At 45.0% G+C, this 13,789-nt stretch overlaps 1 protein-coding gene across 4 annotated transcripts in view; it reads left to right on the top strand.

Annotated features, from left to right (window-relative positions):
* LOC116847086 overlaps positions 1-13,789 on the top strand; it is a 28,348-nt gene that overhangs the window by 2,467 nt on the left and 12,092 nt on the right. The window lies entirely within an intron of this gene.

Below are 13,789 nucleotides of genomic sequence, written 5' to 3'. Positions count from 1 at the left end.
CTCTCTCTCTCTCTCTCTCTCTCTCTCTCTCTCTCTCTCTCTCTCTCTCTCTCTCTCCCTCTCCCCCTCACTCAACTGACGCACCTCCCTCCTGTCTAACCTTTCGTGTGCACTGGCCCCGATTAGTCGTCACTTAATCGTTACCGGATTACTCTGCATCTCTTCCCATCTTCTCTTCCTCTTTTCTCTTTCATTTTTGAAGGAGAGGCCGCGCGCGCTAACTACGTCATCGTGTCCCAGTGAGTCACGGCTTTTAAATTGATCCCCTCGCTCTCCCCCTCACCCTGACGTCCATCTTCTCCCGCCGTTATGCAGCGGCTACTCTATCTCCGATGTAGCCGCTTACTCCTCTCCATGCGCACGTGAATCGGAAAATGTCAATTTATTCAAACGCAGCCTTCTCGCACAATTGTCCGCTCTGGCCAATTCAATGAACCTCCTCTCCAATCTTAATCTTAATTTTCAACGATATTACGTTTAACCCGTTCGTATCGTCATTCTCAAAAGAGTCTCACTCACAATGAATCCGATATTACCATTACTGTCTTCTACACTTGAACGAAAATGAATATAAGCAATGAATACTTCTTGGTAATCAGCTGCTTCCAATGCGCATATTTTTCATTATTCTCGATTTGATGCAAAGAGAATTGTTTCTCCCTCAGAGACAATTCCTCAATCTCTTTCTTCCCCTATCTAGCAGCTACCCTCTTTTCTCTTCGCCGTCAATCCCGGTCTCGCTTGCGTGCCTCAAGCTCGCCTCCGACGAGTCCCCAGGCCGATCGACTACTCGATTTCTGGTATGTCGATTTTCCAGCCGGAAATGCATATCCCGCGGAATTGCTCGTGACTACGGCGTGGACGGTGTCTAGCGTGTGGTCGTTCAATAATTTAGCAAGGTTACGGCTACCACCAACACCGCCGTGGTAACCACCGTCCTCGATGGAGCTCGTAAGAAAATGATCGATCATGCGATACAACCACAACACGAATATAAGATAATCCCTCTCTCGATGCTTTGCGACCGCCGGTTCGCTCGTCAATCCCTTCCCTCGCGTGCGTGCCGTTGTCACAGTCGGGCGGTATTATAGCCACGCTATTCCGAGTATCTGCGAAGTAGGCAGCATACCTGCGCCTACGAGGGTTGGAGTTTTTAAATATGACGTGCAGAATTCTCCGATACTTTGTGCTTCGGAGCCGCGCGCTAATCCATTTCTCGCTGCGACGCTCTGAGCCGGTTTTGGAATTGGATAACTACTTGTTGATGCGCTTTACTTCCGATGCATGTGATGTGCATTGTGTATCGCGAAGTATGCATCGACACCCAACTTAATCGATACATCGAGTATCTCTGAATATCTTTTTCTTTCTTTTCACGATGAGGCGAGTAAAAAAACGATTGGCATTTTCGACGAGAGCGGAACGTCGTCGGGATGGAAGAGGTACTGGATTTGGAAACTACTGATTCGAATGCCAAGCTCGATACTTGGCGAACTCGACAGCGGCATTTTTCTCGATTACGGGGAAAGGGATTTGATGAGCTGGCGATAGCTACAGGATCGCGGGAACAATTGCGAAGGTCATTGGTCAAGCGGATTTACGCCGATGGTTTGCAACTCGGCTAATAGGATTCGATAGTTCTCGGCACGCATCCCGGTTTCTAATGTTACCTTCGAGCGCACGTGGGCGTTTGTTTAGTTATGTAATAGCGCGTATGTCATGCGTTCGACGCATTGATACGACGTGAACTCCGCCGGCCTCCGTAATTTCGTCGGAATGTCAACGGATTTGCCGATCTGCGTCCTGGCATTCGTGTGTGCGTGCGCGCCGCGCGTTTGAATAGCGCGCCCAGCCAAATTCAATTTCTCTTTGCAACGTAAAGGGCCTTCTGGGACGCTTCAGCGTTAACGCGCGCGTCTATCCCTTTGGCCTCCGGCTACGAAAATGAATGGTCGAGCCGAAACGTCAATAGTGTAATGACATAGAACGCCATTAATACCGATATCTTCTTGGGAAACGAGACTGCGAAGTTGAACGGAACCGGCTGATTCGTTCCGCCGACCGTAATCGTCTTTAACTATTGACAATTTGATCAGCTAGTTATTCAGCGGAGCCTACTTTCGCGGAGATGAATAGAATTAATCGTTCGACTCACCGTTATTAAATTGAGCTGCCGCTAACGCGCTTTTATTTCGCTTCCTCCCTCCCAACCCCGACTGCGATATCCCTAAATCGTGCGCCTATTCCGTTATCGATTATACTATTGTTTGACTAGTCGCATTCGATTAGCGGGAGCGCGCTCACGCAAGATAAAGGACATGGAACCAATTTCTACGGAAACTCTTTCTCTCTCCCCCTCTCTCTCTCTCTCTCTCTCTCTCTCTCTGTATCTCATCTCGCGGCCCGGTTTGCGACCTGCTCGCATAGTGCGATGACTTGAATGGCGTAACAGATGTGTAGCCCAAAGTTCACAACCGCGTATAGTACCCTGACATTTCTGACCGTTTCCAGAAAAGGTCAATCGATATAGAGAGCAGCATTCGAGTTGCGCGCTTATGGATAAGTCGGATTTTCCGCTTCGTACAAGCGCACCCTTCTGTCCGCCATCCCAAACTTCGACGACTTTTCCTTGGCGAAAAAGCGACGTAAATGCGCGGAAATAGCCGGACGGGATGCCGTTAATAGCGACAATCGTGAACAATTGGGAGAATATCGCGGTCTGAACTGGCGCGAGGTTTCGCCGGAAGATTTCGATCATTTTGGTGTCGCGATACTAGGACATTCTCCGAAGATATCCTCAGCGTTAAAAATGCCATGAGGACAATAATAATCTGCGTCCTCGAGACGTCGAGACGGAATGAATCAGCAACGAGTTGAGCGGGGAGCTCTCGTTATTTATTCGCATCCCCGAAGTTGAGCGCTTGAATTTTCGACCGCTCATAGTTGGAGAACTGTCGAGCGAATTCCAAATTAGTCAGAGTAATCCGTAATTGAAATTAAAGCGACTCGAGTCGCTGTTTAGCGCGTCGACTACAACTCAGTCTCAGTGCTTCGTCCCGGAAAGGAATTTTCACTCGCCAACGGAACCATCCTTTTCCCTCTTCCTCGCGACAATGTCCCGACAGGTATTCCGGTGCCAACGCGCTCGTGTTGTTGCCAAAAATATATTTCTCAGTTACTATCTTCACCATTCCCCCTCCTTTTCCCTTGCCTCTCCGTCACCAATCTGAAATTACGCTCCCGTGAGCCATAACTTTTCCGCGGATTTCTTATTATCCTGCTCCACTTCCGGTCTTAACAGCAATCAGTCGGAGTGCTCTATTCGACCTGAAACCTCATCCCGAAAAGAAAAGGTTCTGTCATTTTTAATCTTTGATCGTAGTGGTCGTTGAACCAGCGTATATAACCGCGCGCTCTCGGGGTAGAACGTCAGAATGCAAAGATGTGTCGTTGTGTATACGTGAAGTGCGTTGTATTTACTTGCTATACAGTACAACGGCAGAAGAGAAGAGTATCGATGTCTTCATCGTGCGCTTTTATCCGCGTTACGTCACTGTCGCGTAATGCCAAGGATTTCGTAAGCAACCGATTGTAATATCGAGTAATCGACGTGATACTTTCAACGCATAGCATAACGTCGCAATTACTGAGGCGCTTCGTGTAACGAGTGCCAGGGGTTATCGAATCCACTTACTTCCCGTCGATGAATAATAGATGGAGGCTGTTCGATTAAATATGATAGTCGAGGCTTGCAGCTCATTATTTCCTTCTCATTGGCCCTCCTTTCGTCCCAAGCTTGCACCTCATTATTTTCTTCTCTCCTTACAAAGCCGGCGACTCATTATTTTCTTTTCTCTTCTCCATTTTTTCACTAATGTAACTCTGTACCTCGAAAGAAACCAACGATTCTTCGGTGTTATTCCTTTATTTAGAAATTATGTCATCAAGAGGTGATATCAACTACATATAAAACTCTTGTCCTATTTTTTGGGTTGATTAAATATTGCGTTCATTTTGTGTTTCTTGTTCAATATCTTCCAATTTGTAATTTAAGCATCCAATAAAGTATTGTTATTATTTTGATTATTTCTGCAGTTTTTTCAGTTGTATAATAATGTTAAAATTTTCTTCCACAAGATATAAGATGTAAGTTCTAATTACAATTGCAATTGTCAAGGGACCATAGGATAAAAGTACGATATCTCTTATTGTTGATTTACTTGTCTAATAACTGGAACACGTTTATTCGATTTACCTTTACGAAAAGAAATAATTATAGCTGTAGGTTAAATAAATAAAACGCGCGCGGCTTATCGACCACCGCGATTCAAGTCGGACGTCACTGGATCGCGAACGTCAGCGAATCGGGATGGCCCGCTTGGGAAGTAGCCGGGAAATAAGAAGCGGCGAATGCGGTTAGAAGTTAGCTGTGCCACCGGGTAGATTCTTGGCTCGTTGCACCGTGGTGATTAGCGAGCGAATTGCACGGGAGCTTAGATTCGGACCGGTACAATTTCGCCTTGAAATGAGATCGAGCTGCGCGCAAGATAGCGTCTGGGACAAGAGAGAAGAATCGGCTGGGTTACCTATTTTTGATGCGCCAATTTGTACTTAGAGATTCCTCGCGTTGTGTTACGCTAATTCCGGGCGTTCTGGACAATTACGGCACACGTTTGATTTGCCTCGTTAACAATCGCGACTTTGGTCGCCAAGAAACGAGAACGGACTGCGAGGCACCATCTCAAACGGATGGTAATCATTGGAATTGAGTCCTCGGCGACAAGGTGGAGTGCGACTACTCGGCGCGGCGCTCTTGATTATTAAAACGTGAGATTAACGCAAGCCGGCGGGAGAAAAGCTCCGCGCTAAAATTTATCGTCGTCCTTTATCGTTGTGAAGATATGTGAGAAAAAAAGCGACATGCGTGCATGAGGCGTGTGCCCCGATTATTATCAGCTAGCCCTCGATACGTGCGCGACGGGGTCGCGCTAGGCAGGCTAGGCAGGGAAGAAAAGAGATGTGTGTGCGTGTTTGTGCCTCCGGTCGCGGCAATAAAGCTCGCTTTATCGTCTTACGGAGTGAAACTTCTCGAGCACGCTCGCGTGGTTGTTGAACCAGCGGTTTATCGGCTCGGGTCTTGCGACTGGAAAACACGTGCGCGGATATACGAGCGCACGTGTACGTATGGGCGCGCGTTATACGCGGTGTCTAGCTGCACTCCAAAAGCGAGCGGTATATCTCGCGAGATCCGTCCTCATTTCTTACCGCTTTTGAGATTATGATAACTTGGTCGTAGCTGAGACGCGACCGTGGACTCAGATCGGAGATTTGAGTTTATCATTTCATCAAAGGAGTTCTCTGGAAAAAAGCTTGAATTCTGTTTTTTTTCTCTCTTTCTCTCTCTTTTTAACGCGCTCATAGCACAGGCGGTTCTTCGAAATGGTCGTTTAACATCACAGTGAGAACGTCCGCCATTAGGATTGTTGCTAACGAAGCAAATTCGCCGGAGAAAATTGCAGCGCCGCGGGAACAGGACGCCTCGTCGAGATTGCGCGTTTACCGGTGGTTGCCGACGTTAAGCTACGGTATCGCTTCTCTAACGGTTACCGACGATTTCCGTCGACAATTTGCGCGCATTTATCCGCTCGCCGGTGAGACGAGAAATGCTCGGCGAGAGACGAGAGAAGAGGAGTGTATCAGTGGCAGGGAAAAAGGGGAGGATTTAGTGTTTATCGCGTTATCTCCGCGCGATGCGTACTTTTGCGAGAGTCACTCGCTTATTAACGATTTTTTGCGACACCGTGTCTTCGATACGGCAAACGGCACAGTCACGTTTACAGCGAACGCTAATGTAAATCCAAGATGGAAATGAGATAGTTTTTGCGATATCGTGCTTTGAGTAGGACGGACGTCAATGTTCTACGAGCGAATCGGCTTACGAGTTAGCGCGGCAATTTACATATTGAATTTACATTACACTAGATAACAAAGTTTTTGCAGCAGGAATCGAACAAGGTGCTTTTTGCACTGACAGATTCCGCGCTGATCTCACATCTGTTTCTGCCCTCCCTTCCCTCCCCCCTCTCTCTCTCTCTCTCTCTCTACATCTCTATTTCGCTCTCCTCATCGCGTCATTGTTTCTTGCGGTATTCCGTTTTATCAATCGATACTATATATCAGGTCGCAAATATTTCAAACGATCTACTAACCTTAAAATCGTGTATCTAAAATTATTTCTGACAGAACGATTCTTTTCTTTCTGTATAATTCCTAATACTATAAATGATCGCACACACTAGACAAGCTACTGTTATCTCTTGTACACTGAGAGAAAAACATTTAAATAATAATAAATATTTCTTTGATGAGAGTACTAACAACATATTTACTTAAATCTAAATCCTTTTATTCAAATGGAACAAACAATTGCTTTCATGAAAAGCTAAGGTTTTCAGAAAATGTATATTTTCTTATTTGAAAGATATTTTATATTAGTGCAGATAAATATGTCATTAATATCCACTGGATCTATTATTTCTCTAGATATTTTTTCTCTCGATGTACTATTACCTCTTGAGGATATAAAATGTTTGTTTCGAAGTAAGTCGAGATGAATATCAGGAACACGTGTCGTTATTAATGATAACGTATTTAAACGGCGTTTGCGATGCTCGGCGTCGTTGCAATTGCCGTAATCGTGACGCGATATTTATCCGAGGGAGAACGCCGCAAAACCATGGCGAATTGAATCCACGAGTGTCGAGTAAATCGTCCGCGATCGGTGGGTAGCCTCGTTGGCGAAGTTTGCAGCCATCGCTTCTCCCGGCGGGCTACGAGCTCTTCACGATATTTATTACCGTAATAAGCGGTGCCGTGCGGGATGCCGCGGGGAGCTCAAGCAGTAGCGTCTTCGAGATTACCTAGGTTCGATTCCGGTCTGCGGTCCCGAGACGGTCGAGTACGGCGTCGAAGATAAGGAATACTTTCGATTACGCGAAGACGCCCGGATAGAAACTGTCTAGACGTCTGCCCAAATACGCACGCAACTACTGCGAACGAAGGCGCCGGTCGTCGTCGAGACCGAGGGCTCGGAAAAAATCGCATGCCACCTCCCGAGGGTCAACGCTCCGCTTAAAGACCTCGCGTTGTTTTTGGATCACGCAGAGACCTGTGCGAAGAATTTTCACAATGTGAGCTCTCTCGCGGCTCAATGTCAATGTTTGTTGCACGGTGAATTCAAATTCTCGCTTCCCTCGCGCGATTATATAATTTAGGTATTATTTTAGAAGTTTACCGACAAAAGACAGTTTTTAAATCTGCACCGAGTAATTTGCTCGGCTTATATCGCATCTGATAGCTCACGTGACGCAATGTTTTTTCGTTCGTTTAATAAATTAATTACCTAATCGCGCTGTGGTGTGAGTGATGATTAATATAAGACTGCATTGATCGGAGTCTCTCTTCCGGCACGACTCGAGGCCGACTCGTGACTTCTATTGTACCTTACTTATTTATTTACTTATTAACGGGAAGAAAATCCTCTTTGGGAAAAGAGAAAAGAAGATACATGAGATATATACGTGTGAAAAAATTAAAATGACGTAATTTTAGCGCAAGTTCCAACTTTCTAAGTGGCGCTCAGGACAGTCATAAAAATTCAATAAAGTCGTAATATCTTCAAGAAGAAAGAACGAACCGGTTCTCTCCAAAAGAGCGAGAGTGCACGCCGCATAAGTAAATACGCCGCCATGCACTCGCCTATCGATCCTGTCGATGCAATCCGAGTTGATCTTTAAATTTACAACGCTTATATGCCGCGGGCAAGAAGTCCCATCAAATATCCAGAATCTGTTCTCCCGCCGAAAGGGGACGACGAGGGCGAGGATCAAAAGCGAAACGTGAATATATCCGCCGAGGGAAGAAATCTCCATCTATACGAAATTTCCTCGTCACCTGGATCCCGGACCCTCCTCGCCGTTGAGGTCACGTCGATCAGTTCGCAGGGGAAGCACAAACGACGGATTACCGGTTTAATATCTTAAAAGCGAGCGCGCGAATCTAGCGCGATAGTCACGCTATTTTAACGGTCGGCGCGAGAGAGACCGGTGAAAAATTCATTCGGCGCGAGTACAGGCGTGCTATCGCGTCTTTACAGAACTGTTCGCCCAAGTTACTCCAGGCCGTAGGATATAAATATCGACGTTCGACTAAAATACGCGAGCGCCGCCACCTTTCTCCCGAATCGGAGTTGGACACAATTTTTTTTATTTAAATAATAGATCCCCCGTCTGGAGAAGAGATTTACACGCTCGAAAGCGAGCGACCCGCTGCGCGAAGTAATTACTACTCGGATAATTAATTCGAATGAGAGTTGTCACTTTTTTGTCTCGCGATCATTCGTATTGACACTGATTGATTGATGATGATCGGATAATCGACTGATGGCTAATCATTGAACGAGCTATTAGGAACTTGAGTAATCACTCCAACTGCGCAGATAACTAAAATGGTACTCGGTCGAGTAATTGCTCGCGTAAATAACGACGGAAAATCATTCGGATGAACTATTTGGTCTACCCAGGTGCAACCTCGAGAACGGGTGAAAGGACAGAGTAAGTCGTATGGAAAAGCAACGGAAATGCATCACGAAGCATGCTCGAAATTCCAATCTTGCCCGATAAAGACCTCCTTGGCTCTTGGATTATTCCTCCGCCTCGCGCTTTGAAGTTTCGCGCGGAAACGACTTTCCGAAGCCGCGGCTCCGAAGTTGCTCCTTGGTAAAGCAGGGAGCCTTCCGGAAAACGAGGTTAATAATACAAAGACGTACGAGGGCCGGCTAAATACGAGCGGCTGACCCGAAAAAGGTCGGGGGTTAAACGCTCCGAGGGAAACGACCGAGGGAAAGGGTCAAAGACGCGGGCGATCGTGACGCATCACGTGGAGGAAAGGCACGCGAAAGCCGAGCTTGATCGGAACTCTCGGCTCGATCTCCCTTGTCGCAGCGAATGATTAATTTCCCGTTTCCTGCGGAGTCACGAGACCTCAGTGAATCTTTCGCTTACGTTTTTACTACCGCGTCCCGTGCGTCTCGTAACGCCAGCCGGATTGCGATCGATCGCATATCAGGGTGTAGCGCGATTGCGACGGTTAAAGTGTCTCTATTGAATGGTCCGAGGCAGATAAATGGATAAGCAGGAATAGTTCCTCTTGTATTATATCACACTTGATACACATACAACACTGCACTTGCAATGTGCATGGAAAGAGAGTTATAATAAAAATTACTATAGAACTTCATAAGCACGAAGAATAGACCGACATTCTCTGCGATAATCGATTATCCTTTCATTTCATATACATTGTTTATATTTCAGAAACTGAAGTGTGTTATTAAAAATTTACTATCATCCTCTAGCAAAATATAATAAAATTGGGAAGAGAATTTACACGAAAACAAACTATGATATTCTTTAAAAATTCAGAAGAACTTAAAGATCGTACTAAGTCACGAGCCTTCTTATAGAAGTGGTCAACTGTAAATTGATCGACGAAGACTGTAAGATTGTTGCGAATTTTATTACATATTTTAGAGATTCTTTATCGAATTTACAAAAAATCCCGAAATATTAGAGAACATTCCAAAATTAACAAATCAAACAGAAAATTAAAGAGAAATAAATATCGGCTTTCTCTTCCAGGCTACAGATGTTGAGTGACATTTTAATGATATCTTATTTGATCTTTTTTGCATTAGACAAAGTCAAATATTTACGTTTAACGGACGAGCGACCGGAACACGTGGTTATGTAAAGTCGCGGAATTACGAAGTAGAAAAAGCCCGTCGGACCGAGGGGCGGCGGTCAGCCGATAGGTAGACGACCTGGGGGCGGTTCGCGGCATGGAAATTCGTCGTGGAACGACGCTCTAATCGATACGAAATTTCAATCTTCCTCGTTAGAGCCGGCTTCCTCTCTCGCTGCCAGAGGGGAGCGACGTGGTGATTCACGCTTCCGCCTTTTTTCATTTGGCGGCCGCACAGGCGATTTTACGATCGAATTGGAGCCGGCGGAGGCTAATAAGTCCCTGATGGCGCTTCAGGCTTCCTCGATTGTTCACAGAGAACAGTTTAGTTCCCCCCGTCGTCTGAGAACAAATTCAAAGAGCGCTCTTTCGAAGACAAATGTAACGAATTTTAGGAAGAAGATATTATCGAGACACAAATTGAGATACAAAATAGAGTAGGACAACAATTATTGCGGGCGTCTCTGTAAGTAATTAATTTCTTTCGAAAAATAACGTGTAAATTTATTTTAGGATATCTTGAAAAGTTTCCATTTCGCGCCGTAGAACGAATAGATTACATATTAATGAATGCCACGGTTCTTTATTTAGCACTACATACTGAAATTTTATTTCAGAATTTTCTCTACGCCTCGAAATAAACTGCTTAATTATGCGTCGCCATCCGCGCTTTCGGTCACGTCGCGATGGCGACTCGATGATTACGCGTTGCAGAAAAGGTTGCTTTGATACTCATCTCGTGAAAGGTTGTTGACGAAGTGGATTTGAGGTTGCTCGCGGAGTTCTAAAAATAAATAGCAACGAAAGAAAGTAGAGGCGCGCTCGCGTCCGCGAGGAGATGATGATCTTCTACGCTATGCTGCGAGGAACAGTAATTTCTCAAATTACTGCCTTTACGCGCGCGCAATGAGAGCACAATATTCGACGCCGTCGAGTCAAAAGGTGCGAGATATTTTCTCTACGTCTTTCGACTCTTGATCATCATGCATGGAGAAAGAATATCTTGTATTTCCTCGTTTCTTACGAGACTGTAGAGCGAACCTTTGAACCGTAAATATTGTGGGAAGGATCCTATGTAAAAGACGCTGCAAAAGGCATACTCCTTGTATTGGGAGGATGGAGGCGCACTGTAACGACATGACAGAAGAACGTAGTGAACATTCAAGACGGATAAATGTTACGAAACGCGAAAACTCACTTCTTGATTTCGTGTTTGTATTTCCGCTTTAAACACAGCTTCGTTGGTACAATCCGAGTGCCGCGAGTTACCCTCCCCTTAACGCGATCCCACAGAAGTAATCTCTCGCGACGATGTATTTATAACACATCGTATATTCGATTTAACCTACAAAGCCTATCGGGAAGATAATCAGTTTTATAGGAGGAAGAGGATTACCCCGGCAAAAAGTTACACAATAATCGGCGCTAACACGCGACTAAGAACTTTTTATTCCGTCGCGCGCGTCGGGTAACCGCGTCGGGCTACGTTTCCATCTTCGGTGCAGTTTTCACCCCTTTTCGTGTTGCCGCTCAAAAGCCAACTTTGTCGAAGAATTCAGGCGTGATTAAATTAAATTAAATTACAAGTTGCTCGGCAAAGTCGAAAACAACAGCCGCGGACGTATAGAGAATGATTAAGCCGCTAACAGCTTGAGCTTCCGCCCGCGAAGCACGAAGTGCACGGTAGCCACGACATTCAATTTTCCAGGCACGATTCGCCCCCCACGTGCAAAATTCAGAAGGAGCCGTTGTTCCCGCCAAGAGGCCATCATTCCCCTCGATCACGACAAGCCTCTTTAGACTCAGTTGTCTCAATTGCAAAAATCTCTCCGCCAAATTCACCGAACACGAATTCGCAATATCACCCGAAAACGCCTCGAAGTGAAAAACAACCGAAATAATAGTGAAAATTTCGCGCGACGGATGCAGCCAAAAAAGAGGTAAAAACAAGAAGAAGAAGGGAAAAAATTCGATAAGCCAGAATCGCAACAAGAATGGTCGGCCCCAAACCAGCCGGAAATCGTTATTCCATGTGCTAACATTTCGGCCACGTTCCAAAACGCGTGTCTTATCTCGCGGGCGTTTCCGCGGTAGGAAAAGCCTTCCGAGAGTCCCTACGTACGTACGTAAATACGCATCGGTCGATGTAGGCCGGCATCGACTAGAGGCGTTAAACTGGGCCACGGTGCGTCGGCCTCGGGGCTAGAAATATCGTCGGCGTACACACGGAGGAGAGCGCTCGAGAGCGATTAACCCTCGCACGGCTGAAATGCGCCTGGCGGGCACGAGCGTGTGACTTTATGACGAAGTGTCGAGGAGACTCGAGGCGATTTGTTTTTCACGCGCGACAGCTAGCTGATCGAATCGAATCAAATTTGCGATTAAGATAAAGGTACTAATGTCCGGACGTGTATTTAATTCTGAACATTCGGATTGTTTTGTTTCTTAATCCCTTAAATGGTATGACCGGAGAAGTTTCGCAGTAAAATATTAAATCTCTTTTGATTTACTTGAAACATTGTATATATTTTCTTAAGTCAAGCAAATACAAATTACATATATTTTATATTCTATTTTTTTCAAAATTTTTTAAAGAAACGAAAAATAATGAAAAGAAATATGCTTATTTAAAAAAAATTCACTCTGAGGAAAGTCATTTTAAATCACCGAGGAGGTTAAGTACGAATATTTAAACTTTCAACATATAAAATATATATGCACCTATTCTATTGAAAGTTTAGATATTTGTATTTAAAAACCAAAGCAATATCCAAGATCAAGTGTCCGGAAATTAATACTTTTACCTTAAGCTTTCGATCACCAACTTACTCAAATTCGCTCTCATTCTTTAATTTGCTTCCGTGCGATTGATCTTTGTATTTTTTCCAGAATGCGATTACTATCTTATTTTGAAACGAAATATGTTTTATGTTTCATTACTTTTTGTATAAACGCACATATGTTCATTGATCTTTACTCGTGAATGAGAATTGAAGTGGAAAAGAAAAAAAGTCTCTCTATTTCACTTTCGCAGCTGCGAACATCAAGTTACATGAAGTTTCATACTATTCAAAATCGCAAATACATTTGTTATATAAGAGTTAAAGGGTAAATGATCATAACAGAGTTACGTAAAGGTTTATTACGAAGTTATGCGAATTAAATAAAACACGTATGATTTATAAAATACATCAAAGCAACGGATTTACGTTGGAACTCGCGTGCGCATGGCAAACGAAGTATCGTTCATTGGTAATGCGAAAAGCATAAAAAATTTACGCTAATAACACAGAATACCTGATGCTTCGCGAAGGGTGGCTGCAGTGACACATCCGCAGTTCGCATAGCAAGATCCCAGAGTTTACGTACGTCGTATAAACAAATCTGTAAGTATAACACATCGTAACAGGAGACAACACCGAGAAAAATATAACGAAAGTAATATAAATTTCGCGATAACGTCCGGTTTTTGCTTTTTAATGCAATTCCTCTCGCGGGGACACGTTGGAGGAGATAATCGCAGCGTGTTTGCTCGATGAAAAATAATCACGACGATAAATTGAACGAAACACGCGAGTGTAATCTCGCCTGAAAATTTGTATTCTGCGCGAGATGCATCGCGCGCGTCGAGCTTGACGCTTAATCGTCCGGCACGCTTGAGATCCGTCATCCGTCATTCCGCTGAAACGTCGAAAAAGCATCGTGTTCCTTGCCTTGCAAACCGCGGACAGGCTGCGTTTCCGACATTGCTGAGAGATAGTTATCGCCGAAGACGGCAGAAGCGTCCCCGGAACGCGCAATGTGTTGGCCGTCTATCTCTCACCGGCTACAGACACATACGTGCACACGTAACCGGATTACGACGGCCAAGTTAAAAGTGGTCGGGCACAGCTGCCTCCGACTAGCTGCGACCGACGTTCGCTCCCCGTCTCTTCTTCCTTTTCCGCGTGTCACGACTTACAGGAAATCCGTCTCTTTAAATTATTGC

The sequence above is a fragment of the Odontomachus brunneus genome, unplaced genomic scaffold (assembly GCF_010583005.1).
Source record: "Odontomachus brunneus isolate Ranch 3 - 2012 unplaced genomic scaffold, Obru_v1 Obru_scaffold_073, whole genome shotgun sequence".
NCBI classification, from domain to species: Eukaryota; Metazoa; Arthropoda; class Insecta; order Hymenoptera; family Formicidae; genus Odontomachus; species Odontomachus brunneus.
This window is presented reverse-complemented; position numbering and strand designations above follow the sequence as displayed.